The 27,941-nt window shown below is 44.1% G+C and overlaps 1 protein-coding gene across 3 annotated transcripts in view; it reads left to right on the top strand.

Moving 5' to 3' along the window:
- The window catches only part of IL11RA (interleukin 11 receptor subunit alpha), a 190,967-nt gene that overhangs the window by 84,914 nt on the left and 78,112 nt on the right, over window positions 1-27,941 (top strand). For 2 of the 3 annotated variants that reach the window (XR_010792771.1, XM_066602296.1), the window contains exon 1: window positions 1,285-1,415. The exons of the other annotated variant lie outside the window; for it this stretch is intronic. The gene's annotated coding sequence lies outside the window, so the exon portion shown is untranslated. Of the gene's footprint in view, window positions 1-1,284; window positions 1,416-27,941 lie in introns of those variants that run through there. 3 annotated transcript variants of the gene reach the window in all.

Genomic DNA, 27,941 nt, shown 5'->3' with positions numbered 1-27,941 from the left:
AGGGTATGTATATCTATCTACCTGGGGTTTGGGTGATGGTCACTGACACCCGACACTGGAAGTAGAACGAGGGGGCACCATCATCACAGATAGGACAGTCATAAACAGCCCTCTATGACTTCTACCGCAGGGTGGTGTTAGAGGGGGCTGTGCTTTGTAGTGTAGGGGGATTTAATGCATTCACCATTCACCAATGTGTCAGTCATGTTGTGGGACAGTAGAGTGCAAGGCACCTAACTCAGTCAGCATTGCTGGTGAAATGCAGTGCAGTTAGCAGGGTGTCAGCAGTGCAGTTAGCAGGGTGTCAGCAGTGCAGTTAGCAGGGTGTCAGCAGTGCAGTTAGCAGGGTGTCAGTAGTGCAGTGCAGTTAGCAGGGTGTCAGTAGTGCAGTTAGCAGGGTGTCAGTAGTGCAGTGCAGTTAGCAGGGTGTCAGTAGTGCAGTTAGCAGGGTGTCAGTAGTGCAGTGCAGTTAGCAGGGTGTCAGTAGTGCAGTTAGCAGGGTGTCAGTAGTGCAGTGCAGTTAGCAGGGTGTCAGTAGTGCAGTTAGCAGGGTGTCAGTAGTGCAGTGCAGTTAGCAGGGTGTCAGTAGTGCAGTTAGCAGGGTGTCAGTAGTGCAGTGCAGTTAGCAGGGTGTCAGCAGTGCAGTTAGCAGGGTGTCAGTAGTGCAGTGCAGTTAGCAGGGTGTCAGTAGTGCAGTTAGCAGGGTGTCAGTAGTGCAGTGCAGTTAGCAGGGTGTCAGCAGTGCAGTTAGCTGGGTGTCAGTAGTGCAGTTAGCAGGGTGTCAGTAGTGCCGTGGAGTTAGCACGGTGTCAGTAGTGCAGTGCAGTTAGCAGGGTGTCAGCAGTGCAGTTAGCAGGGTGTCAGCAGTGCAGTTAGCAGGGTGTCAGTAGTGCAGTTAGCAGGGTGTCAGTAGTGCAGTGCAGTTAGCACAGTGTCAGTAGTGCAATTAGCAGGGTGTCAGTAGTGCAGTTAGCACGGTGTCAGTAGTGCAGTGCAGTTAGCAGGGTGTCAGTAGTGCAGTGGAGTTAGCAGGGTGTCAGTAGTGCAGTGCAGTTAGCAGGGTGTCAGTAGTGCTGTGTGCGGCAGTGCAGAATGCAGTGTGTCAGTAGGTTGTACGTATTTGCTGGTTGGAGGAAGGGCCAGCCTGGCTGCCAGCAGTGAAGGACTTGGCTGTGTCCCCCAGCTGCACCTCTGTGAGCTCTTGGCTTGGCCCCCTAGGCTCGGGTTTCAGTGCTGGGGGAGGGCTTGGCGCTGGGATCTGAGCAGCCTGGCACTGCACTGCACTCTCTCACATTTCTATTTTTCTTCTCAATTGGCTCCGTGAGTTTTTTGAGTTTTTCCAAAGCAGAAGCCTCCAGAGCAGCACTCCGATCCACTATGCTGAGCTGCGGGGACGTCACAGCGGGGAGGTGAAGGTAAGGGGACCCTCTGCTGGAAGTGTCGCCAGTGTCCGATACATTGGATCAGCGCTGCCCATGGGGCACAATATCATTCGGACCCGTGGAATAGATCGGCGCTGTAGAAATACATGTTTTTCTCCTTTTTGCTATTTATTTGGGATTGTTCCCAGCAGGAGAAGCCAAGTCTGTAGATAAGAGACCTTTACTGGGTAACATACCTGATCCTATAGCAGATTTCGGCGTTCCCCAGAGTCCCTCATCATTTTCTGCCCCCTGTGATCCCTCTGCCACACGTCCTCATGTAGTTGATAGATGGAATCAGTTCTGAGCTCTTGTAGAGTTTTCCCGTCATTTTATCGATATCCCTCATGTGAAAGATCCCATTGGAAACCCCTTCACATCGTAGCGATGACATGATACCGCCCAAATGGAACAGATTTGTCCGAACTAATATGACTTCTTGAAACTCTTTTGACGGAGTGCTAGGAATGATGAGAGTGATTGGAATGATGAGAGTGATTGTTCTGCTCGCTCCTTCCATAGGCTGTATGTGGACAATCTGCTGTGCACTATTTGATACATTGTTGCAGTGAGGACACATGAGGCTACTTCTGTATCTGCTGCCCCCCTCTACCACAGGGCATCATCTTAGCCATCACAAGTACATTGATGCATTGTTAGTGTACCCACAATGAAGCTCCTTATACCTCCGCTTCACTGCAGGAAGATTGATACCTTGTTGCAGTGTGACCCGCTATATTCCTTAAATATCTGCCACATCAGGGGTGCCCAGCGTGTAACCCGGAGCCCAATGCAGCCCGCAATGTTACTCTGTGTGGCCCCAATCATTTAGACATAGAAATATCTGCACGTGGTTGTTCACATGCAGCTTCCATGTCAGGGTAAAGACAAGTGGCACATAGCAGGGCAACAGGAATGGACAAGTACTAAGGGTGCCCTGTGTAGTCATGTCTGGTCTATATATATTAGGACAAGTACTAAGGGTGCCCTGTGTAGCCATGTCGGGGTCCCCTATATTCAGACAAGTACTAAGGGTGCCCTGTGTAGTCATGTCTGGTCCCTATATATTAGGACAAGTACTAAGGGTGTCCTGTGTAGTCATGTATGGTCCCATATATACTAGGACACGTACTAAGGGTGCCCTGTGTAGTCATGTCTGGGTCCCCATTATTAGGACAAGTACTAAGGGTGCCCTGTGTAGCCATGTCGGGGTCCTCTATATTCGGACAAGTACTAAGGGTGCCCTGTGTAGTCATGTCTGGTCTCCTATATATTAGGACAAGTACTAAGGGTGTCCTGTGTAGTCATGTCTGGGTCCCCATTATTAGGACAAGTACTAAGGGTGCCCTGTGTAGTCATGTCTGGTCTCCTATATATTAGGACAAGTACTAAGGGTGCCCTGTGTAGTCATGTCTGGTCCCTATATATTAGGACAAGTACTAAGGGTGCCCTGTGTAGCCATGTCTGATCCCCTATATATTAGTACAAGTACTAAGGGTGTCCTGTGTAGTCATGTCTGGTCCCTATATATTAGGACAAGTACTAAGGGTGCCCTGTGTAGTCATGTCTGGTCTATATATTAGGACAAGTACTAAGGGTGCCCTGTGTAGCCATGTCTGGTCTATATATTAGGACAAGTACTAAGGGTGCCCTGTGTAGTCATGTCTGGTCCCTATATATTAGGACAAGTACTAAGGGTGCCCTGTGTAGTCATGTCAGGTCTCCTATATATTAGGACAAGTACTAAGGGTGTCCTGTGTAGTCATGTCTGGTCCCTCTATATTAGGACAAGTACTAAGGGTGCACTGTGTAATCATGTCTGGTCCCTATATATTAGGACAAGTACTAAGGGTGTCCTGTGTAGTCATGTCTGGTCCCTATATATTAGGACAAGTACTAAGGGTGCCCTGTGTAGTCATGTCTGTTCTCCTATATATTAGGACAAGTACTAAGGGTGCCCTGTGTAGTCATGTCTGGTCCCTATATATTAGGACAAGTACTAAGGGTGCCCTGTGTAGTTATGTCTGGTCCCTATATATTAGGACAAGTACTAAGGGTGCCCTGTGTAGTTATGTCTGGTCCCTATATATTAGGACAAGTACTAAGGGTGTCCTGTGTAGTCATGTCTAGTCCCTATATATTAGGACAAGTACTAAGGGTGTCCTGTGTAGTCATGTCTAGTCCCTATATATTAGGACAAGTACTAAGGGTGTCCTGTGTAGTCATGTCTAGTCCCTATATATTAGGACAAGTACTAAGGGTGTCCTGTGTAGTCATGTCTGGTCTATATATTAGGACAAGTACTAAGGGTGCCCTGTGTAGTTATGTCTGGTCCCTATATATTAGGACAAGTACTAAGGGTGCCCTGTGTAGTCATGTCTGGTCTATATATTAGGACAAGTACTAAGGGTGTCCTGTGTAGGCATGTCTGGTCCCTATATATTAGGACAAGTACTAAGGGTGTCCTGTGTAGTCATGTCTGGTCTCCTATATATTAGGACAAGTACTAAGGGTGTCCTGTGTAGTCATGTCTGGTCCCCTATATATTGGGACAAGTACTAAGGGTGTCCTGTGTAGTCATGTCTGGTCTCCTATATATTAGGACAAGTACTAAGGGTGTCCTGTGTAGTCATGCCTGGTCCCCTATATATTGGGACAAGTACTAAGGGTGCCCTGTGTAGTCATGTCTGGTCCCTATATATTAGGACAAGTACTAAGGGTGTCCTGTGTAGTCATGTCTGGTCCCTATATATTAGGACAAGTACTAAGGGTGTCCTGTGTAGTCATGTCTGGTCTCCTATATATTAGGACAAGTACTAAGGGTGCCCTGTGTAGTCATGTCTGGTCTATATATTAGGACAAGTACTAAGGGTGCCCTGTGTAGTCATGTCTGGTCCCTATATATTAGGACAAGTACTAAGGGTGCCCTGTGTAGTCATGTCTGGTCTCCTATATATTAGGACAAGTACTAAGGGTGTCCTGTGTAGTCATGGCTGGTCCATATATTAGGACAAGTACTAAGGGTGCCCTGTGTAGTCATGTCTGGTCTCCTATATATTAGGACAAGTACTAAGGGTGTCCTGTGTAGTCATGTCTGGTCTCCTATATATTAGGACAAGTACTAAGGGTGTCCTGTGTAGTCATGTCTGGTCTCCTATATATTAGGACAAGTACTAAGGGTGTCCTGTGTAGTCATGTCTGGTCTATATATTAGGACAAGTACTAAGGGTGCCCTGTGTAGCCATGTCTGGTCCCCTATACATTAGGACAAGTACTAAGGGTGCCCTGTGTAGTCATGTCTGGTCCCTATATATTAGTACAAGTACTAAGGGTGCCCTGTGTAGTCATGTCTGGTCTATATATTAGGACAAGTACTAAGGGTGCCCTGTGTAGTCATGTCTGGTCTCCTATATATTAGGACAAGTACTAAGGGTGCCCTGTGTAGTCATGTCTGGTCTCCTATATATTAGGACAAGTACTAAGGGTGCCCTGTGTAGTCATGTCTGGTCTATATATTAGGACAAGTACTAAGGGTGCCCTGTGTAGTCATGTCTGGTCTCCTATATATTAGGACAAGTACTAAGGGTGCCCTGTGTAGTCATGTCTGGTCTCCTATATATTAGGACAAGTACTAAGGGTGTCCTGTGTAGTCATGTCTGGTCTCCTATATATTAGGACAAGTACTAAGGGTGCCCTGTGTAGTCATGTCTGGTCCCATATATTAGGACAAGTACTAAGGGTGCCCTGTGTAGCCATGTCTGGTCTATATATTAGGACAAGTACTAAGGGTGTCCTGTGTAGTCATGTCTGGTCTATATATTAGGACAAGTACTAAGGGTGTCCTGTGTAGTCATGTCTGGTCTATATATTAGGACAAGTACTAAGGGTGCCCTGTGTAGTCATGTCTGGTCTATATATTAGGACAAGTACTAAGGGTGTCCTGTGTAGTCATGTCTGGTCCATATATATTAGGACAAGTACTAAGGGTGCCCTGTGTAGTCATGTCTGGTCTATATATTAGGACAAGTACTAAGGGTGTCCTGTGTAGTCATGTCTGGTCCATATATATTAGGACAAGTACTAAGGGTGCACTGTGTAGTCATGTCTGGTCCCCTATATATATTAGGACAAGTACTAAGGGTGTCCTGTGTAGTCATGTCTGGTCCATATATATTAGGACAAGTACTAAGGGTGCCCTGTGTAGCCATGTCTGGTCTATATATTAGGACAAGTACTAAGGGTGTCCTGTGTAGTCATGTCTGGTCTATATATTAGGACAAGTACTAAGGGTGTCCTGTGTAGTCATGTCTGGTCTATATATTAGGACAAGTACTAAGGGTGCCCTGTGTAGTCATGTCTGGTCTATATATTAGGACAAGTACTAAGGGTGCCCTGTGTAGTCATGTCTGGTCTATATATTAGGACAAGTACTAAGGGTGTCCTGTGTAGTCATGTCTGGTCCATATATATTAGGACAAGTACTAAGGCTGCCCTGTGTAGCCATGTCTGGTCCCTATATATTAGGACAAGTACTAAGGGTGCCCTGTGTAGTCATGTCTGGTCCCTATATATTAAGACAAGTACTAAGGGTGCCCTGTGTAGTCATGTCTGGTCTCCTATATATTAGGACAAGTACTAAGGGTGTCCTGTGTAGTCATGTCTGGTCTATATATTAGGACAAGTACTAAGGGTGCCCTGTGTAGTCATGTCTGGTCCTCTATATATTAGGACAAGTACTATGGCTGCCCTGTGTAGTCATGTATGTCCCTATATATTAGGACAAGTACTAAGGCTGCCCTGTGTAGTCATGTCTGGTCCCTATATATTAGGACAAGTACTAAGGGTGCCATGTGTAGTCATGTCTGGTCCCTATATATTAGGACAAGTACTAAGGGTGCCCTGTGTAGTCATGTCTGGTCTCCTATATATTAGGACAAGTACTAAGGGTGCCCTGTGTAGTCTTGTCTGGTCCCTATATATTAGGACAAGTACTAAGGGTACCCTGTGTAGTCATGTCTGGTCTCCTATATATTAGGACAAGTACTAAGGGTGCCCTGTGTAGTCATGTCTGGTCCCTATATATTAGGACAAGTACTAAGGGTACCCTGTGTAGTCATGTCTAGTCTATATATTAGGACAAGTACTATGGGTGCCCTGTGTAGCCATGTCTGGTCCCCTATACATTAGGACAAGTACTAAGGGTGCCCTGTGAAGTCATGTCTGGTCCCCTATACATTAGGACAAGTACTAAGGGTGCCCTGTGTAGTCATGTCTAGTCTATATATTAGGACAAGTACTAAGGGTGCCCTGTGTAGTCATGTCTAGTCTATATATTAGGACAAGTACTAAGGGTGCCCTGTGTAGCCATGTCTGGTCCCCTATACATTAGGACAAGTACTAAGGGTGCCCTGTGTAGTCATGTCTAGTCTATATATTAGGACAAGTACTAAGGGTGCCCTGTGTAGCCATGTCTGGTCCCCTATACATTAGGACAAGTACTAAGGGTACCCTGTGTAGTCATGTCTAGTCTATATATTAGGACAAGTACTAAGGGTGCCCTGTGTAGCCATGTCTGGTCCCCTATACATTAGGACAAGTACTAAGGGTGCCCTGTGAAGTCATGTCTGGTCCCTATATATTAGTACAAGTACTAAGGGTGCCCTGTGTAGTCATGTCTGGTCTATATATTAGGACAAGTACTAAGGGTGCCCTGTGTAGTCATGTCTGGTCTCCTATATATTAGGACAAGTACTAAGGGTGCCCTGTGTAGTCATGTCTGGTCTCCTATATATTAGGACAAGTACTAAGGCTGCCCTGTGTAGTCATGTCTGGTCTCCTATATATTAGGACAAGTACTAAGGGTGCCCTGTGTAGTCATGTCTGGTCCCATATATTAGGACAAGTACTAAGGGTGCCCTGTGTAGCCATGTCTGGTCTATATATTAGGACAAGTACTAAGGGTGTCCTGTGTAGTCATGTCTGGTCTATATATTAGGACAAGTACTAAGGGTGCCCTGTGTAGTCATGCCTGGTCTATATATTAGGACAAGTACTAAGGGTGTCCTGTGTAGTCATGTCTGGTCCATATATATTAGGACAAGTACTAAGGGTGCCCTGTGTAGTCATGTCTGGTCTATATATTAGGACAAGTACTAAGGGTGCCCTGTGTAGTCATGTCTGGTCTATATATTAGGACAAGTACTAAGGGTGTCCTGTGTAGTCATGTCTAGTCCCTATATATTAGGACAAGTACTAAGGGTGTCCTGTGTAGTCATGTCTGGTCTCTATATATTAGGACAAGTACTAAGGGTGCCCTGTGTAGTCATGTCTGGTCTATATATTAGGACAAGTACTAAGGGTGCCCTGTGTAGTCATGTCTGGTCTATATATTAGGACAAGTACTAAGGGTGCCCTGTGTAGTCATGTCTGGTCTATATATTAGGACAAGTACTAAGGGTGCCCTGTGTAGTCATGTCTGGTCTCCTATATATTAGGACAAGTACTAAGGCTGCCCTGTGTAGTCATGTCTTGTCTCCTATATATTAGGACAAGTACTAAGGGTGCCCTGTGTAGTCATGTCTGGTCTCCTATATATTAGGACAATTACTAAGGGTGCCCTGTGTAGTTATGTCCGGTCCCTTTATATTAGGAGAAGTACTAAGGGTGCCCTGTGTAGTTATGTCCGGTCCCTATATATTAGGACAAATACTAAGGGTGCCCTGTGTAGTCATGTCTGGTCCCTATATGTTAGGACAAGTACTAAGGGTGTCCTGTGTAGTCATGTCTGGTCCCTATATATTGGGACAAGTACTAAGGGTGCCCTGTGTAGCCATGTCTGGTCCCTATATATTAGGACAAGTACTAAGGGTGTCCTGTGTAGTCATATCTGGTCTCTATATATTAGGACAAGTACTAAGGGTGCACTGTGTAGTCATGTCTGGTCCCCTATATATTAGGACAAGTACTAAGGGTGTCCTGTGTAGTCATGTATGTCCCTATATATTAGAACAAGTACTAAGGGTGCCCTGTGTAGTCATGTCTGGTCCCTATATATTAGGACAAGTACTAAGGGTGCCCTGTGTAGTCATGTCTGGTCTGTATATATTAGGACAAGTACTAAGGGTGCCCTGTATAGTCATGTCTGGTATCCTATATATTAGGACAAGTACTAAGGGTGCACTGTGTAGTCATGTCTGGTCCCTATATATTAGGACAAGTACTAAGGGTGTCCTGTGTAGCCATGTCTGGTCCCCTATATATTAGGACAAGTATTAAGGGTGCCCTGTGTAGCCATGTCTGGTCTCCTATATATTAGGACAAGTACTAAGGGTGCCCTGTGTAGTCATGTCTGGTCCCCTATATATTAGGACAAGTACTAAGGGTGTCCTGTGTAGTCATGTCTGGTCCCTATATATTAGTACAAGTACTAAGGGTGTCCTGTGTAGTCATATCTGGTCTCTATATATTAGGACAAGTACTAAGGGTGCCCTGTGTAGTCATGTCTGGTCCCCTATATATTAGGACAAGTACTAAGGGTGTCCTGTGTAGTCATGTATGTCCCTATATATTAGAACAAGTACTAATGGTGCCCTGTGTAGTCATGTCTGGTGTCTATATATTAGGACAAGTACTAAGGGTGCCCTGTGTAGCCATGTCTGGTCTCCTATATATTAGGACAAGTACTAAGGGTGTCTTGTGTAGTCATGTCTGGTCCCTATATATTAGGACAAGTACTAAGGGTGCCCTGTGTAGTCATGTCTGGTTCCTATATGTTAGGACAAGTACTAAGGGTGCCCTGTGTAGTCATGTCTGGTCCATATATTAGGACAAGTACTAAGGGTGCCCTGTGTAGTCATATCTGGTCTCTATATATTAGGACAAGTACTAAGGGTGTCCTGTGTAGTCATGTCTGGTCCCTATATATTAGAACAAGTACTAAGGGTGTCCTGTGTAGTCATGTCTGGTCTATCTATATTAGGACAAGTACTAAGGGTGCCCTGTGTAGTCATGTCTGGTCCCTATATATTAGGACAATTACTAAGGGTGCCCTGTGTAGTTATGTCCGGTCCCTATATATTAGGACAAGTACTAAGGGTGCCCTGTGTAGTTATGTCCGATCCCTATATATTAGGACAAGTACTAAGGGTGCCCTGTGTAGTCATGTCTGGTCTATATATTAGGACAAGTACTAAGGGTGTCCTGTGTAGTCATGTCTGGTCCCTATATATTAGGACAAGTACTAAGGGTGCCCTGTGTAGTCATGTCTGGTCCCTATATATATTAGGACAAGTACTAAGGGTGCCCTGTGTAGTCATGTCTGGTCCCTATATATTAGGACAAGTACTAAGGGTGCCCTGTGTAGTCATGTCTGGTCCCTATATATTAGGACAAGTACTAAGGGTGTCCTGTGTAGTCATGTCTAGTCCCTATATATTAGGACAAGTACTAAGGGTGTCCTGTGTAGTCATGTCTGGTCCCCTATATATTAGGACGAGTACTAAGGGTGCCCTGTGTAGTCATGTCTGGTCTCCTATATATTAGGACAAGTACTTAGCTTGCCCTGTGTAGTCATGTCTGGTCCCTATATATTAGGACAAGTACTAAGGGTGCCCTGTGTAGTCATGTCTGGTCCCTATATATTAGGACAAGTACTAAGGGTGCCCTGTGTAGTCATGTCTGGTCTCCTATTTATTAGGACAAGTACTAAGGGTGTCCTGTGTAGTCATGTCTGGTCTCCTATTTATTAGGACAAGTACTAAGGGTGCCCTGTGTAGTCATGTCTGGTCCCTATATATTAGCACAAGTACTAAGGGTTCCCTGTGTAGTCATGTCTGGTCCCTATATATTAGGACAAGTACTAAGGGTGCCCTGTGTAGTCATTTCTGGTCCCTATATATTAGGACAAGTACTAAGGGTGGCCTGTGTAGTCATGTCTGGTCTATATATTAGGACAAGTACTAAGGGTGCACTGTGTAGTCATGTCTGGTCCCTATATATTAGGACAAGTACTAAGGGTGCCCTGTGTAGTCATGTCTGGTCCCTATATGTTAGGACAAGTACTAAGGGTGCCCTGTGTAGTCATGTCTGGTCTATATATTAGGACAAGTACTAAGGGTGCCCTGTGTAGTCATGTCTGGTCTATATATTAGGACAAGTACTAAGGGTGCCCTGTGTAGTCATGTCTGGTCCCTATATATTAGGACAAGTACTAAGGGTGCCCTGTGTAGTCATGTCTAGTCCCTATATATTAGGACAAGTACTAAGGGTGCCCTGTGTAGTCATGTCTGGTCCCTATATATTAGGACAAGTACTAAGGGTGCACTGTGTAGTCATGTCTGGTCTCCTATATATTGGGACAAGTACTAAGGGTGCCCTGTGTAGCCATGTCTGGTCCCTATATATTAGGACAAGTACTAAGGGTGTCCTGTGTAGTCATGTCTGGTCTATATATTAGGACAAGTACTAAGGGTGCCCTGTGTAGTCATATCTGGTCTCTATATATTAGGACAAGTACTAAGGGTGCCCTGTGTAGTCATGTCTGGTCCTTATATATTAGGACAAGTACTAAGGGTGCCCTGTGTAGTCATATCTGGTCTCTATATATTAGGACAAGTACTAAGGGTGTCCTGTGTAGTCATGTCTGGTCCCCTATATTTTAGGACAAGTACTAACGGTGCCCTGTGTAGTCATGTCTGGTCTATATATTAGGACAAGTACTAAGGGTGTCCTGTGTAGTCATGTCTGGTCTCCTATATATTAGGACAAGTACTAAGGGCGTCCTGTGTAGTCATGTCTGGTCTCCTATATATTAGGACAAGTACTAAGGGCGTCCTGTGTAGTCATGTCTGGTCTCCTATATATTAGGACAAGTACTAAGGGTGCCCTGTGTAGTCATGTCTGGTCTCCTATATATTAGGACAAGTACTAAGGCTGCCCTGTGTAGTCATGTCTTGTCTCCTATATATTAGGACAAGTACTAAGGGTGCCCTGTGTAGTCATGTCTGGTCTCCTATATATTAGGACAATTACTAAGGGTGCCCTGTGTAGTTATGTCCGGTCCCTTTATATTAGGAGAAGTACTAAGGGTGCCCTGTGTAGTTATGTCCGGTCCCTATATATTAGGACAAATACTAAGGGTGCCCTGTGTAGTCATGTCTGGTCCCTATATATTAGGACAAGTACTAAGGGTGCCCTGTGTAGTCATGTCTGGTCCCTATATGTTAGGACAAGTACTAAGGGTGTCCTGTGTAGTCATATCTGGTCTCTATATATTAGGACAAGTACTAAGGGTGCACTGTGTAGTCATGTCTGGTCCCCTATATATTAGGACAAGTACTAAGGGTGTCCTGTGTAGTCATGTATGTCCCTATATATTAGAACAAGTACTAAGGGTGCCCTGTGTAGTCATGTCTGGTCCCTATATATTAGGACAAGTACTAAGGGTGCCCTGTGTAGTCATGTCTGGTCTGTATATATTAGGACAAGTACTAAGGGTGCCCTGTGTAGTCATGTCTGGTCCCTATATATTAGGACAAGTACTAAGGGAGCCCTGTGTAGTCATGTCTGGTGTCTATATGTTAGGACAAGTACTAAGGGTGCCCTGTGTAGCCATGTCTGGTCTCCTATATATTAGGACAAGTACTAAGGGTGCCCTGTGTAGTCATGTCTGGTCCCCTATATATTAGGACAAGTACTAAGGGTGTCCTGTGTAGTCATGTCTGGTCCCTATATATTAGTACAAGTACTAAGGGTGTCCTGTGTAGTCATATCTGGTCTCTATATATTAGGACAAGTACTAAGGGTGCCCTGTGTAGTCATGTCTGGTCCCCTATATATTAGGACAAGTACTAAGGGTGTCCTGTGTAGTCATGTATGTCCCTATATATTAGAACAAGTACTAATGGTGCCCTGTGTAGTCATGTCTGGTGTCTATATATTAGGACAAGTACTAAGGGTGCCCTGTGTAGCCATGTCTGGTCTCCTATATATTAGGACAAGTACTAAGGGTGTCTTGTGTAGTCATGTCTGGTCCCTATATATTAGGACAAGTACTAAGGGTGCCCTGTGTAGTCATGTCTGGTTCCTATATGTTAGGACAAGTACTAAGGGTGCACTGTGTAGTCATGTCTGGTCCATATATTAGGACAAGTACTAAGGGTGCCCTGTGTAGTCATATCTGGTCTCTATATATTAGGACAAGTACTAAGGGTGTCCTGTGTAGTCATGTCTGGTCCCTATATATTAGAACAAGTACTAAGGGTGTCCTGTGTAGTCATGTCTGGTCTATCTATATTAGGACAAGTACTAAGGGTGCCCTGTGTAGTCATGTCTGGTCCCTATATATTAGGACAATTACTAAGGGTGCCCTGTGTAGTTATGTCCGGTCCCTATATATTAGGACAAGTACTAAGGGTGCCCTGTGTAGTTATGTCCGATCCCTATATATTAGGACAAGTACTAAGGGTGCCCTGTGTAGTCATGTCTGGTCTATATATTAGGACAAGTACTAAGGGTGCCCTGTGTAGTCATGTCTGGTCCCTATATATTAGGACAAGTACTAAGGGTGCCCTGTGTAGTCATGTCTGGTCCCTATATATATTAGGACAAGTACTAAGGGTGCCCTGTGTAGTCATGTCTGGTCCCTATATATTAGGACAAGTACTAAGGGTGCCCTGTGTAGTCATGTCTGGTCCCTATATGTTAGGACAAGTACTAAGGGTGCCCTGTGTAGTCATGTCTGGTCCCTATATATTAGGACAAGTACTAAGGGTGTCCTGTGTAGTCATGTCTAGTCCCTATATATTAGGACAAGTACTAAGGGTGTCCTGTGTAGTCATGTCTGGTCCCCTATATATTAGGACGAGTACTAAGGGTGCCCTGTGTAGTCATGTCTGGTCCCTATATATTAGGACAAGTACTAAGGGTGCCCTGTGTAGTCATGTCTGGTCCCTATATATTAGGACAAGTACTAAGGGTGCCCTGTGTAGTCATGTCTGGTCTCCTATTTATTAGGACAAGTACTAAGGGTGTCCTGTGTAGTCATGTCTGGTCTCCTATTTATTAGGACAAGTACTAAGGGTGCCCTGTGTAGTCATGTCTGGTCCCTATATATTAGCACAAGTACTAAGGGTTCCCTGTGTAGTCATGTCTGGTCCCTATATATTAGGACAAGTACTAAGGGTGCCCTGTGTAGTCATTTCTGGTCCCTATATATTAGGACAAGTACTAAGGGTGGCCTGTGTAGTCATGTCTGGTCTATATATTAGGACAAGTACTAAGGGTGCACTGTGTAGTCATGTCTGGTCCCTATATATTAGGACAAGTACTAAGGGTGCCCTGTGTAGTCATGTCTGGTCCCTATATGTTAGGACAAGTACTAAGGGTGCCCTGTGTAGTCATGTCTGGTCTATATATTAGGACAAGTACTAAGGGTGCCCTGTGTAGTCATGTCTGGTCTATATATTAGGACAAGTACTAAGGGTGCCCTGTGTAGTCATGTCTGGTCCCTATATATTAGGACAAGTACTAAGGGTGCCCTGTGTAGTCATGTCTAGTCCCTATATATTAGGACAAGTACTAAGGGTGCCCTGTGTAGTCATGTCTGGTCCCTATATATTAGGACAAGTACTAAGGGTGCACTGTGTAGTCATGTCTGGTCTCCTATATATTGGGACAAGTACTAAGGGTGCCCTGTGTAGCCATGTCTGGTCCCTATATATTAGGACAAGTACTAAGGGTGTCCTGTGTAGTCATGTCTGGTCTATATATTAGGACAAGTACTAAGGGTGCCCTGTGTAGTCATATCTGGTCTCTATATATTAGGACAAGTACTAAGGGTGCCCTGTGTAGTCATGTCTGGTCCTTATATATTAGGACAAGTACTAAGGGTGCCCTGTGTAGTCATATCTGGTCTCTATATATTAGGACAAGTACTAAGGGTGTCCTGTGTAGTCATGTCTGGTCCCCTATATTTTAGGACAAGTACTAACGGTGCCCTGTGTAGTCATGTCTGGTCTATATATTAGGACAAGTACTAAGGGTGTCCTGTGTAGTCATGTCTGGTCTCCTATATATTAGGACAAGTACTAAGGGCGTCCTGTGTAGTCATGTCTGGTCTCCTATATATTAGGACAAGTACTAAGGGTGCCCTGTGTAGTCATGTCTGGTCCCTATATATTAGGACAAGTACTAAGGGTGCCCTGTGTAGTCATGTCTGGTCTATATATTAGAACAAGTACTAAGGGTGCCCTGTGTAGTCATGTCTGGTCTATATATTAGAACAAGTACTAAGGGTGCCCTGTGTAGTCATGTCTGGTCTATATATTAGGACAAGTACTAAGGGTGCCCTGTGTAGTCATGTCTGGTCCCTATATATTAGGACAAGTACTAAGGGAGCCCTGTGTAGTCATGTCTGGTGTCTATATATTAGGACAAGTACTAAGGGTGTCCTGTGTAGCCATGTCTGGTCTATCTATATTAGGACAAGTACTAAGGGTGCCCTGTGTAGTCATGTCTGGTCCCTATATATTAGAACAAGTACTAAGGGTGTCCTGTGTAGTCATGTCTGGTCTATCTATATTAGGACAAGTACTAAGGGTGCCCTGTGTAGTCATGTCTGGTCCCTATATATTAGGACAATTACTAAGGGTGCCCTGTGTAGTTATGTCCAGTCCCTATATATTAGGACAAGTACTAAGGGTGCCCTGTGTAGTTATGTCCGATCCCTATATATTAGGACAAGTACTAAGGGTGCCCTGTGTAGTCATGTCTGGTCTATATATTAGGACAAGTACTAAGGGTGTCCTGTGTAGTCATGTCTGGTCCCTATATATTAGGACAAGTACTAAGGGTGCCCTGTGTAGTCATGTCTGGTCTATATATTAGGACAAGTACTAAGGGTGTCCTGTGTAGTCATGTCTGGTCTCCTATATATTAGGACAAGTACTAAGGGTGTCCTGTGTAGTCATGTCTGGTCCCTATATATTAGGACAAGTACTAAGGGTGCCCTGTGTAGTCATGTCTGGTCTATATATTAGGACAAGTACTAAGGGTGTCCTGTGTAGTCATGTCTGGTCTCCTATATATTAGGACAAGTACTAAGGGTGCCCTGTGTAGTCATGTCTGGTCTATATATTAGGACAAGTACTAAGGGTGTCCTGTGTAGTCATGTCTGGTCTCCTATATATTAGGACAAGTACTAAGGGTGCCCTGTGTAGTCATGTCTGGTCTCCTATATATTAGGACAAGTACTAAGGGTGTCCTGTGTAGTCATGTCTGGTCCCTATATATATTAGGACAAGTACTAAGGGTGCCATGTGTAGTCATGTCTGGTCCCTATATATTAGGACAAGTACTAAGGGTGCCCTGTGTAGTCATGTCTGGTCCCTATATGTTAGGACAAGTACTAAGGGTGCCCTGTGTAGTCATGTCTGGTCCCTTTATATTAGGACAAGTACTAAGGGTGTCCTGTGTAGTCATGTCTAGTCCCTATATATTAGGACAAGTACTAAGGGTGCCCTGTGTAGTCATGTCTGGTCTCCTATATATTAGGACAAGTACTAAGGGTGCCCTGTGTAGTCATGTCTGGTCCCTATATATTAGGACAAGTACTAAGGGTGCCCTGTGTAGTCATGTCTGGTCCCTATATATTAGGACAAGTACTAAGGGTGCCCTGTGTAGTCATGTCTGGTCTCCTATTTATTAGGACAAGTACTAAGGGTGTCCTGTGTAGTCATGTCTGGTCCCTATATATTAGGACAAGTACTAAGGGTGCCCTGTGTAGTCATTTCTGGTCCCTATATATTAGGACAAGTACTAAGGGTGGCCTGTGTAGTCATGTCTGGTCTATATATTAGGACAAGTACTAAGGGTGCACTGTGTAGTCATGTCTGGTCCCTATATATTAGGACAAGTACTAAGGGTGCCCTGTGTAGTCATGTCTGGTCCCTATATGTTAGGACAAGTACTAAGGGTGCCCTGTGTAGTCATGTCTGGTCTATATATTAGGACAAGTACTAAGGGTGCCCTGTGTAGTCATGTCTGGTCCCTATATATTAGGACAAGTACTAAGGGTGCCCTGTGTAGTCATGTCTAGTCCCTATATATTAGGACAAGTACTAAGGGTGCCCTGTGTAGTCATGTCTGGTCCCTATATATTAGGACAAGTACTAAGGGTGCACTGTGTAGTCATGTCTGGTCTCCTATATATTGGGACAAGTACTAAGGGTGCCCTGTGTAGCCATGTCTGGTCCCTATATATTAGGACAAGTACTAAGGGTGTCCTGTGTAGTCATGTCTGGTCTATATATTAGGACAAGTACTAAGGGTGTCCTGTGTAGTCATGTCTGGTCCCTATATATTAGGACAAGTACTAAGGGTGCCCTGTGTAGTCATGTCTGGTCCCTATATATTAGGACAAGTACTAAGGGTGCCCTGTGTAGTCATATCTGGTCTCTATATATTAGGACAAGTACTAAGGGTGCCCTGTGTAGTCATGTCTGGTCCTTATATATTAGGACAAGTACTAAGGGTGCCCTGTGTAGTCATATCTGGTCTCTATATATTAGGACAAGTACTAAGGGTGCCCTGTGTAGTCATGTCTGGTCTATATATTAGGACAAGTACTAAGGGTGCCCTGTGTAGTCATATCTGGTCTCTATATATTAGGACAAGTACTAAGGGTGCCCTGTGTAGTCATGTCTGGTCTATATATTAGGACAAGTACTAAGGGTGCCCTGTGTAGTCATGTCTGGTCCCCTATATTTTAGGACAAGTACTAAGGGTGCCCTGTGTAGTCATGTCTGGTCTATATATTAGGACAAGTACTAAGGGTGTCCTGTGTAGTCATGTCTGGTCTCCTATATATTAGGACAAGTACTAAGGGCGTCCTGTGTAGTCATGTCTGGTCCCTATATATTAGGACAAGTACTAAGGGTGTCCTGTGTAGTCATGTCTGGTCCCTATATATTAGAACAAGTACTAAGGGTGCCCTGTGTAGTCATGTCTGGTCTATATATTAGGACAAGTACTAAGGGTGTCCTGTGTAGTCATGTCTGGTCTCCTATATATTAGGACAAGTACTAAGGGTGCCCTGTGTAGTCATGTCTGGTCTCCTATATATTAGGACAAGTACTAAGGGTGCCCTGTGTAGTCATGTCTGGTGCCCTATATATTAGGACAAGTACTAAGGGTGTCCTGTGTAGTCATGTCTGGTCTCCTATATATTAGGACAAGTACTAAGGGTGCCCTGTGTAGTCATGTCTGGTCTATATATTAGAACAAGTACTAAGGGTGCCCTGTGTAGTCATGTCTGGTCTATATATTAGGACAAGTACTAAGGGTGCCCTGTGTAGTCATGTCTGGTCTATATATATTAGGACAAGTACTAAGGGTGCCCTGTGTAGTCATGTCTGGTCTATATATTAGGACAAGTACTAAGGGTGCACTGTGTAGTCATGTCTGGTCCCCTATATATTAGGCCAAGTACTAAGGGTGTCCTGTGTAGTCATGTCTGGTCTCCTATATATGAGGACAAGTACTAAGGGTGCCCTGTGTAGTCATGTCTGGTCCCTATATATTAGGACAAGTACTAAGGGAGCCCTGTGTAGTCATGTCTGGTGTCTATATATTAGGACAAGTACTAAGGGTGCCCTGTGTAGTCATGTCTGGTCCCTATATATTAGGACAAGTACTAAGGGTGCCCTGTGTAGTCATGTATGTCCCTATATATTAGAACAAGTACTAACGGTGCCCTGTGTAGTCATGTCTGGTCTATATATTAGGACAAGTACTAAGGGTGTCCTGTGTAGTCATGTCTGGTGTCTATATATTAGGACAAGTACTAAGGGTGCCCGGTGTAGTCATGTCTGGTCTCCTATATATTAGGACAAGTACTAAGGGTGCCCTGTGTAGCCATGTCTGGTCTCCTATATATTAGGACAAGTACTAAGGGTGTCCTGTGTAGTCATGTCTGGTCCCTATATATTAGGACAAGTACTAAGGGTGCCCTGTGTAGTCATGTCTGGTCCCTATATGTTAGGACAAGTACTAAGGGTGTCCTGTGTAGTCATATCTAGTCTCTATATATTAGGACAAGTACTAAGGGTGTCCTGTGTAGTCATGTATGTCCCTATATATTAGAACAAGTACTAAGGGTGTCCTGTGTAGTCATGTCTGGTCTATATATATTAGGACAAGTACTAAGGGTGTCCTGTGTAGTCATGTCTGGTCTATATATTAGGACAAGTACTAAGGGTGCGCTGTGTAGTCATGTCTGGTCCATATATATTAGGACAAGTACTAAGGGTGCCCTGTGTAGTCATGTCTGGTCTATATATATTAGGACAAGTACTAAGGGTGCCCTGTGTAGTCATGTCTGGTCTCCTATATATTAGGACAAGTACTAAGGGTGCCCTGTGTAGCCATGTCTGGTCCCTATATATTAGGACAAGTACTAAGGGTGCCCTGTGTAGTCATGTCTGGTCCCTATATATTAGGACAATTACTAAGGGTGCCCTGTGTAGTTATGTCCGGTCCCTATATATTAGGACAAGTACTAAGGGTGCCCTGTGTAGTTATGTCCGATCCCTATATATTAGGACAAGTACTAAGGGTGCCCTGTGTAGTCATGTCTGGTCCACTATATATTAGGACAAGTACTAAGGGTGTCCTGTGTAGTCATGTCTAGTCCCTATATATTAGGACAAGTACTAAGGGTGCCCTGTGTAGTCATGTCTGGTCTCCTATATATTAGGACAAGTACTATGGGTGCCCTGTGTAGTCATGTCTGGCCCCCTATATATTAGGACAAGTACTAAGGGCGCCCTGTGTAGTCATGTCTGGTCCCTATATATTAGGACAAGTACTAAGGGTGCCCTGTGTAGTCATGTCTGGTCCCTATATGTTAGGACAAGTACTAAGGGTGCCCTGTGTAGTCATGTCTGGTCTATATATTAGGACAAGTACTAAGGGTGCCCTGTGTAGTCATGTCTGGTCTATATATTAGGACAAGTACTAAGGGTGCCCTGTGTAGTCATGTCTGGTCCCTATATGTTAGGACAAGTACTAAGGGTGCCCTGTGTAGTCATGTCTGGTCTATATATTAGGACAAGTACTAAGGGTGCCCTGTGTAGCCATGTCTGGTCTATATATTAGGATAAGTACTAAGGGTGCACTGTGTAGTCATGTCTGGTCCCTATATATTAGGACAAGTACTAAGGGTGCACTGTGTAGTCATGTCTGGTCTATATATTAGGACAAGTACTAAGGGTGTCCTGTGTAGTCATGTCTGGTCCCTATATATTAGGACAAGTACTAAGGGTGCCCTGTGTAGTCATGTCTGGTCCCCTATATATTAGGACAAGTACTAAGGGTGCCCTGTGTAGTCATGTCTGGTCTCCTATATATTAGGACAAGTACTAAGGGTGCACTGTGTAGTCATATCTGGTCTATATATATTGGGACAAGTACTAAGGGTGCCCTGTATAGTCATGTCTGGTCTATATATTAGGACAAGTACTAAGGGTGTCCTGTGTAGTCATGTCTGGTGTCTATATATTAGGACAAGTACTAAGGGCGTCCTGTGTAGTCATGTCTGGTCCCTATATATTAGGACAAGTACTAAGGGTGCCCTGTGTAGCCATGTCTGGGGTCCCCTATATATTAGGACAAGTACTAAGGGTGCCCTGTGTAGTCATGTCTGGTCTCTATAAATTAGGACAAGTACTAAGGGTGCCCTGTGTAGTCATATCTGGTCTCTATAAATTAGGACAAGTACTAAGGGTGCCCTGTGTAGTCATGTCTGGTCCCCTATATTTTAGGACAAGTACTAACGGTGCCCTGTGTAGTCATGTCTGGTCTATATATTAGGACAAGTACTAAGGGTGCCCTGTGTAGTCATGTCTGGTCCCCTATATATTAGGACAAGTACTAAGGGTGTCCTGTGTAGTCATGTCTGGTCTATATATTAGGACAAGTACTAAGGGTGCCCTGTGTAGTCATGTCTGGTCTATATATTAGGACAAGTACTAAGGGTGTCCTGTGTAGTCATGTCTGGTCTATATATTAGGACAAGTACTAAGGGTGTCCTGTGTAGTCATGTCTGGTGTCTATATATTAGGACAAGTACTAAGGGTGTCCTGTGTAGTCATGTCTGGTCCCTATATATTAGGACAAGTACTAAGGGTGCCCTGTGTAGTCATGTCTGGTCTATATATTAGGACAAGTACTAAGGGTGTCCTGTGTAGTCATGTCTGGTGTCTATATATTAGGACAAGTACTAAGGGTGTCCTGTGTAGTCATGTCTGGTCCCTATATATTAGGACAAGTACTAAGGGTGCCCTGTGTAGTCATGTCTGGTCTATATATTAGGACAAGTACTAAGGGTGCCCTGTGTAGTCATGTCTGGTCTCCTATATATTAGGACAAGTACTAAGGGTGCCCTGTGTAGTCATGTCTGGGGTCCCCGATATATTAGGACAAGTACTAAGGGTGCCCTGTGTAGTCATGTCTGGTCCCCTATATATTAGGACGAGTACTAAGTGTGCCCTGTGTAGTCATGTCTGGTCCCCTATATATTAGGACAAGTACTAAGGGTGCCCTGTGTAGTCATGTCTGGTCCCTATATATTAGGACAAGTACTAAGGGTGCCCTGTGTAGTCATGTCTGGTCTATATATTAGGACAAGTACTAAGGGAGCCCTGTGTAGTCATGTCTGGTCCCCTATATATTAGGACAAGTACTAAGGGTGTCCTGTGTAGTCATGTCTGGGTCCTCTATATATTGGGACAAGTACTAAGGGTGCCCTGTGTAGTCATGTCTGGTCCCCTATATATTAGGACAAGTACTAAGGGTGTCCTGTGTAGTCATGTCTGGTCTATATATTAGGACAAGTACTAAGGGTGCCCTGTGTAGTCATGTCTGGTCCCTATATATTAGGACAAGTACTAAGGGTGTCCTGTGTAGTCATGTCTGGTCTATATATTAGGACAAGTACTAAGGGTGTCCTGTGTAGTCATGTCTGGTCTATATATTAGGACAAGTACTAAGGGTGCCCTGTGTAGTCATGTCTGGTCTATATATTAGGACAAGTACTAAGGGTGTCCTGTGTAGTCATGTCTGGTCCATATATATTAGGACAAGTACTAAGGGTGCCCTGTGTAGTCATGTCTGGTCTATATATTAGGACAAGTACTAAGGGTGTCCTGTGTAGTCATGTCTGGTCTATATATTAGGACAAGTACTAAGGGTGCCCTGTGTAGTCATGTCTGGTCCCTATATATTAGGACAAGTACTAAGGGTGTCCTGTGTAGTCATGTCTAGTCCCTATATATTAGGACAAGTACTAAGGGTGTCCTGTGTAGTCATGTCTGGTCTCTATATATTAGGACAAGTACTAAGGGTGCCCTGTGTAGTCATGTCTGGTCTATATATTAGGACAAGTACTAAGGGTGCCCTGTGTAGTCATGTCTGGTCTATATATTAGGACAAGTACTAAGGGTGCCCTGTGTAGTCATGTCTGGTCTCCTATATATTAGGACAAGTACTAAGGCTGCCCTGTGTAGTCATGTCTTGTCTCCTATATATTAGGACAAGTACTAAGGGTGCCCTGTGTAGTCATGTCTGGTCTCCTATATATTAGGACAATTACTAAGGGTGCCCTGTGTAGTTATGTCCGGTCCCTTTATATTAGGAGAAGTACTAAGGGTGCCCTGTGTAGTTATGTCCGGTCCCTATATATTAGGACAAGTACTAAGGGTGCCCTGTGTAGTCATGTCTGGTCCCTATATGTTAGGACAAGTACTAAGGGTGTCCTGTGTAGTCATATCTGGTCTCTATATATTAGGACAAGTACTAAGGGTGCACTGTGTAGTCATGTCTGGTCCCCTATATATTAGGACAAGTACTAAGGGTGTCCTGTGTAGTCATGTATGTCCCTATATATTAGAACAAGTACTAAGGGTGCCCTGTGTAGTCATGTCTGGTCCCTATATATTAGGACAAGTACTAAGGGTGCCCTGTGTAGTCATGTCTGGTCTATATATATTAGGACAAGTACTAAGGGTGCCCTGTGTAGTCATGTCTGGTCCCTATATATTAGGACAAGTACTAAGGGTGTCCTGTGTAGTCATATCTGGTCTCTATATATTAGGACAAGTACTAAGGGTGCCCTGTGTAGTCATGTCTGGTCCCCTATATATTAGGACAAGTACTAAGGGTGTCCTGTGTAGTCATGTATGTCCCTATATATTAGAACAAGTACTAATGGTGCCCTGTGTAGTCATGTCTGGTGTCTATATATTAGGACAAGTACTAAGGGTGCCCTGTGTAGCCATGTCTGGTCTCCTATATATTAGGACAAGTACTAAGGGTGTCCTGTGTAGTCATGTCTGGTCCCTATATATTAGGACAAGTACTAAGGGTGCCCTGTGTAGTCATGTCTGGTCCCTATATGTTAGGACAAGTACTAAGGGTGCACTGTGTAGTCATGTCTGGTCCATATATTAGGACAAGTACTAAGGGTGCCCTGTGTAGTCATATCTGGTCTCTATATATTAGGACAAGTACTAAGGGTGTCCTGTGTAGTCATGTCTGGTCTATCTATATTAGGACAAGTACTAAGGGTGCCCTGTGTAGTCATGTCTGGTCCCTATATATTAGGACAAGTACTAAGGGTGTCCTGTGTAGTCATGTCTGGTCCCCTATATATTAGGACAAGTACTAAGGGTGCCCTGTGTAGTTATGTCCGATCCCTATATATTAGGACAAGTACTAAGGGTGCCCTGTGTAGTCATGTCTGGTCTATATATTAGGACAAGTACTAAGGGTGTCCTGTGTAGTCATGTCTGGTCCCTATATATTAGGACAAGTACTAAGGGTGCCCTGTGTAGTCATGTCTGGTCCCTATATATATTAGGACAAGTACTAAGGGTGCCCTGTGTAGTCATGTCTGGTCCCTATATATTAGGACAAGTACTAAGGGTGCCCTGTGTAGTCATGTCTGGTCCCTATATGTTAGGACAAGTACTAAGGGTGCCCTGTGTAGTCATGTCTGGTCCCTATATATTAGGACAAGTACTAAGGGTGTCCTGTGTAGTCATGTCTAGTCCCTATATATTAGGACAAGTACTAAGGGTGCCCTGTGTAGTCATGTCTGGTCTCCTATATATTAGGACAAGTACTAAGGGTGCCCTGTGTAGTCATGTCTGGTCCCTATATATTAGGACAAGTACTAAGGGTGCCCTGTGTAGTCATGTCTGGTCCCTATATATTAGGACAAGTACTAAGGGTGTCCTGTGTAGTCATGTCTGGTCCCTATATATTAGGACAAGTACTAAGGGTGCCCTGTGTAGTCATGTCTGGTCCCTATATATTAGGACAAGTACTAAGGGTGCCCTGTGTAGTCATGTCTGGTCTCCTATTTATTAGGACAAGTACTAAGGGTGTCCTGTGTAGTCATGTCTGGTCCCTATATATTAGGACAAGTACTAAGGGTGCCCTGTGTAGTCATTTCTGGTCCCTATATATTAGGACAAGTACTAAGGGTGGCCTGTGTAGTCATGTCTGGTCTATATATTAGGACAAGTACTAAGGGTGCACTGTGTAGTCATGTCTGGTCCCTATATATTAGGACAAGTACTAAGGGTGCCCTGTGTAGTCATGTCTGGTCCCTATATGTTAGGACAAGTACTAAGGGTGCCCTGTGTAGTCATGTCTGGTCTATATATTAGGACAAGTACTAAGGGTGCCCTGTGTAGTCATGTCTGGTCTATATATTAGGACAAGTACTAAGGGTGCCCTGTGTAGTCATGTCTGGTCCCTATATATTAGGACAAGTACTAAGGGTGCCCTGTGTAGTCATGTCTAGTCCCTATATATTAGGACAAGTACTAAGGGTGTCCTGTGTAGTCATGTCTGGTCCCTATATATTAGGACAAGTACTAAGGGTGCCCTGTGTAGTCATATCTGGTCTCTATATATTAGGACAAGTACTAAGGGTGCCCTGTGTAGTCATGTCTGGTCCCCTATATTTTAGGACAAGTACTAACGGTGCCCTGTGTAGTCATGTCTGGTCTATATATTAGGACAAGTACTAAGGGTGTCCTGTGTAGTCATGTCTGGTCTCTATATATTAGGACAAGTACTAAGGGTGTCCTGTGTAGTCATGTCTGGTCCCTATATATTAGGACAAGTACTAAGGGCGTCCTGTGTAGTCATGTCTGGTCTCCTATATATTAGGACAAGTACTAAGGGTGCCCTGTGTAGTCATGTCTGGTCCCTATATATTAGGACAAGTACTAAGGGTGCCCTGTGTAGTCATGTCTGGTCTATATATTAGAACAAGTACTAAGGGTGCCCTGTGTAGTCATGTCTGGTCTATATATTAGGACAAGTACTAAGGGTGCCCTGTGTAGTCATGTCTGGTCCCTATATATTAGGACAAGTACTAAGGGAGCCCTGTGTAGTCATGTCTGGTGTCTATATATTAGGACAAGTACTAAGGGTGCCCTGTGTAGTCATATCTGGTCTCTATATATTAGGACAAGTACTAAGGGTGCCCTGTGTAGTCATGTATGTCCCTATATATTAGAACAAGTACTAACGGTGCCCTGTGTAGTCATGTCTGGTGTCTATATATTAGGACAAGTACTAAGGGTGCCCTGTGTAGCCATGTCTGGTCTCCTATATATTAGGACAAGTACTAAGGGTGTCCTGTGTAGTCATGTCTGGTCCCTATATATTAGGACAAGTACTAAGGGTGCCCTGTGTAGTCATGTCTGGTCCCTATATGTTAGGACAAGTACTAAGGGTGTCCTGTGTAGTCATGTATGTCCCTATATATTAGAACAAGTACTAAGGGTGTCCTGTGTAGTCATGTCTGGTCTATATATATTAGGACAAGTACTAAGGGTGTCCTGTGTAGTCATGTCTGGTCTATATATTAGGACAAGTACTAAGGGTGCGCTGTGTAGTCATGTCTGGTCCATATATATTAGGACAAGTACTAAGGGTGCCCTGTGTAGTCATGTCTGGTCTATATATATTAGGACAAGTACTAAGGGTGCCCTGTGTAGTCATGTCTGGTCTCCTATATATTAGGACAAGTACTAAGGGTGCCCTCTGTAGCCATGTCTGGTCCCTATATATTAGGACAAGTACTAAGGGTGCCCTGTGTAGTCATGTCTGGTCCCTATATATTAGGACAATTACTAAGGGTGCCCTGTGTAGTTATGTCCGGTCCCTATATATTAGGACAAGTACTAAGGGTGCCCTGTGTAGTTATGTCCGATCCCTATATATTAGGACAAGTACTAAGGGTGCCCTGTGTAGTCATGTCTGGTCCACTATATATTAGGACAAGTACTAAGGGTGCCCTGTGTAGTCATGTCTGGTCCACTATATATTAGGACAAGTACTAAGGGTGTCCTGTGTAGTCATGTCTGGTCTATATATTAGGACAAGTACTAAGGGTGCCCTGTGTAGTCATGTCTGGTCCCTATGTATTAGGACAAGTACTAAGGGTGTCCTGTGTAGTCATGTCTAGTCCCTATATATTAGGACAAGTACTAAGGGTGCCCTGTGTAGTCATGTCTGGTCTCCTATATATTAGGACAAGTACTAAGGGTGCCCTGTGTAGTCATGTCTGGTCCCTATATATTAGGACAAGTACTAAGGGTGCCCTGTGTAGTCATGTCTGGTCCATATATATTAGGACAAGTACTAAGGGTGCCCTGTGTAGTCATGTCTGGTCTATATATTAGGACAAGTACTAAGGGTGCCCTGTGTAGTCATGTCTGGTCTATATATTAGCACAAGTACTAAGGGTGCCCTGTGTAGTCATGTCTGGTCCCTATATATTAGGACAAGTACTAAGGGTGTCCTGTGTAGCCATATCTGGTCTCCTATATATTAGGACAAGTACTAAGGGTGCACTGTGTAGTCATGTCTGGTCTATATATTAGGACAAGTACTAAGGGTGTCCTGTGTAGTCATGTCTGGTCTATATATTAGGACAAGTACTAAGGGTGCCCTGTGTAGCCATGTCTGGTCTCCGATATATTAGGACAAGTACTAAGGGTGTCCTGTGTAGTCATGTCTGGTCTATAAATTAGGACAAGTACTAAGGGTGCCCTGTGTAGTCATATCTGGTCCCTATATATTAGGACAAGTACTAAGGGTGCCCTGTGTAGTCATGTCTGGTCCCTATATGTTAGGACAAGTACTAAGGGTGCCCTGTGTAGTCATGTCTGGTCTATATATTAGGACAAGTACTAAGGGTGCCCTGTGTAGTCATGTCTGGTCTATATATTAGGACAAGTACTAAGGGTGCCCTGTGTAGTCATGTCTGGTCTATATATTAGGACAAGTACTAAGGGTGCCCTGTGTAGTCATGTCTGGTCCCTATATATTAGGACAAGTACTAAGGGTGCCCTGTGTAGTCATGTCTAGTCCCTATATATTAGGACAAGTACTAAGGGTGCCCTGTGTAGTCATGTCTGGTCCCTATATATTAGGACAAGTACTAAGGGTGCCCTGTGTAGTCATGTCTGGTCTATATATTAGGACAAGTACTTAGCTTGCCCTGTGTAGTCATGTCTGGTCTATATATTAGGACAAGTACTAAGGGTGCCCTGTGTAGTCATGTCTGGTCTATATATTAGGACAAGTACTAAGGGTGCCCTGTGTAGTCATGTCTGGTCTATATATTAGGACAAGTACTAAGGGTGTCCTGTGTAGTCATGTCTGGTCCCTATATATTAGGACAAGTACTAAGGGTGCCCTGTGTAGTCATGTCTGGTCCCCTATATATTAGGACAAGTACTAAGGGTGCCCTGTGTAGTCATGTCTGGTGTCTATATATTAGGACAAGTACTAAGGGTGTCCTGTGTAGTCATGTCTGGTCTCCTATATATTAGGACAAGTACTAAGGGTGCACTGTGTAGTCATATCTGGTCTATATATATTGGGACAAGTACTAAGGGTGCCCTGTATAGTCATGTCTGGTCTATATATTAGGACAAGTACTAAGGGTGTCCTGTGTAGTCATGTCTGGTGTCTATATATTAGGACAAGTACTAAGGGTGTCCTGTGTAGTCATGTCTGGTCCCTATATATTAGGACAAGTACTAAGGGTGCCCTGTGTAGCCATGTCTGGGGTCCCCTATATATTAGGACAAGTACTAAGGGTGCCCTGTGTAGTCATATCTGGTCTCTATAAATTAGGACAAGTACTAAGGGTGCCCTGTGTAGTCATGTCTGGTCCCCTATATTTTAGGACAAGTACTAACGGTGCCCTGTGTAGTCATGTCTGGTCTATATATTAGGACAAGTACTAAGGGTGCCCTGTGTAGTCATGTCTGGTCCCCTATATATTAGGACAAGTACTAAGGGTGTCCTGTGTAGTCATGTCTGGTCTATATATTAGGACAAGTACTAAGGGTGTCCTGTGTAGTCATGTCTGGTCTATATATTAGGACAAGTACTAAGGGTGTCCTGTGTAGTCATGTCTGGTGTCTATATATT

This window comes from Eleutherodactylus coqui, chromosome 5 (assembly GCF_035609145.1).
Source record: "Eleutherodactylus coqui strain aEleCoq1 chromosome 5, aEleCoq1.hap1, whole genome shotgun sequence".
Lineage (NCBI taxonomy): Eukaryota > Metazoa > Chordata > Amphibia > Anura > Eleutherodactylidae > Eleutherodactylus > Eleutherodactylus coqui.
The sequence above is the reverse complement of the archived record's forward strand: the minus strand, read 5'-3'. Positions and strand labels throughout refer to the sequence as shown.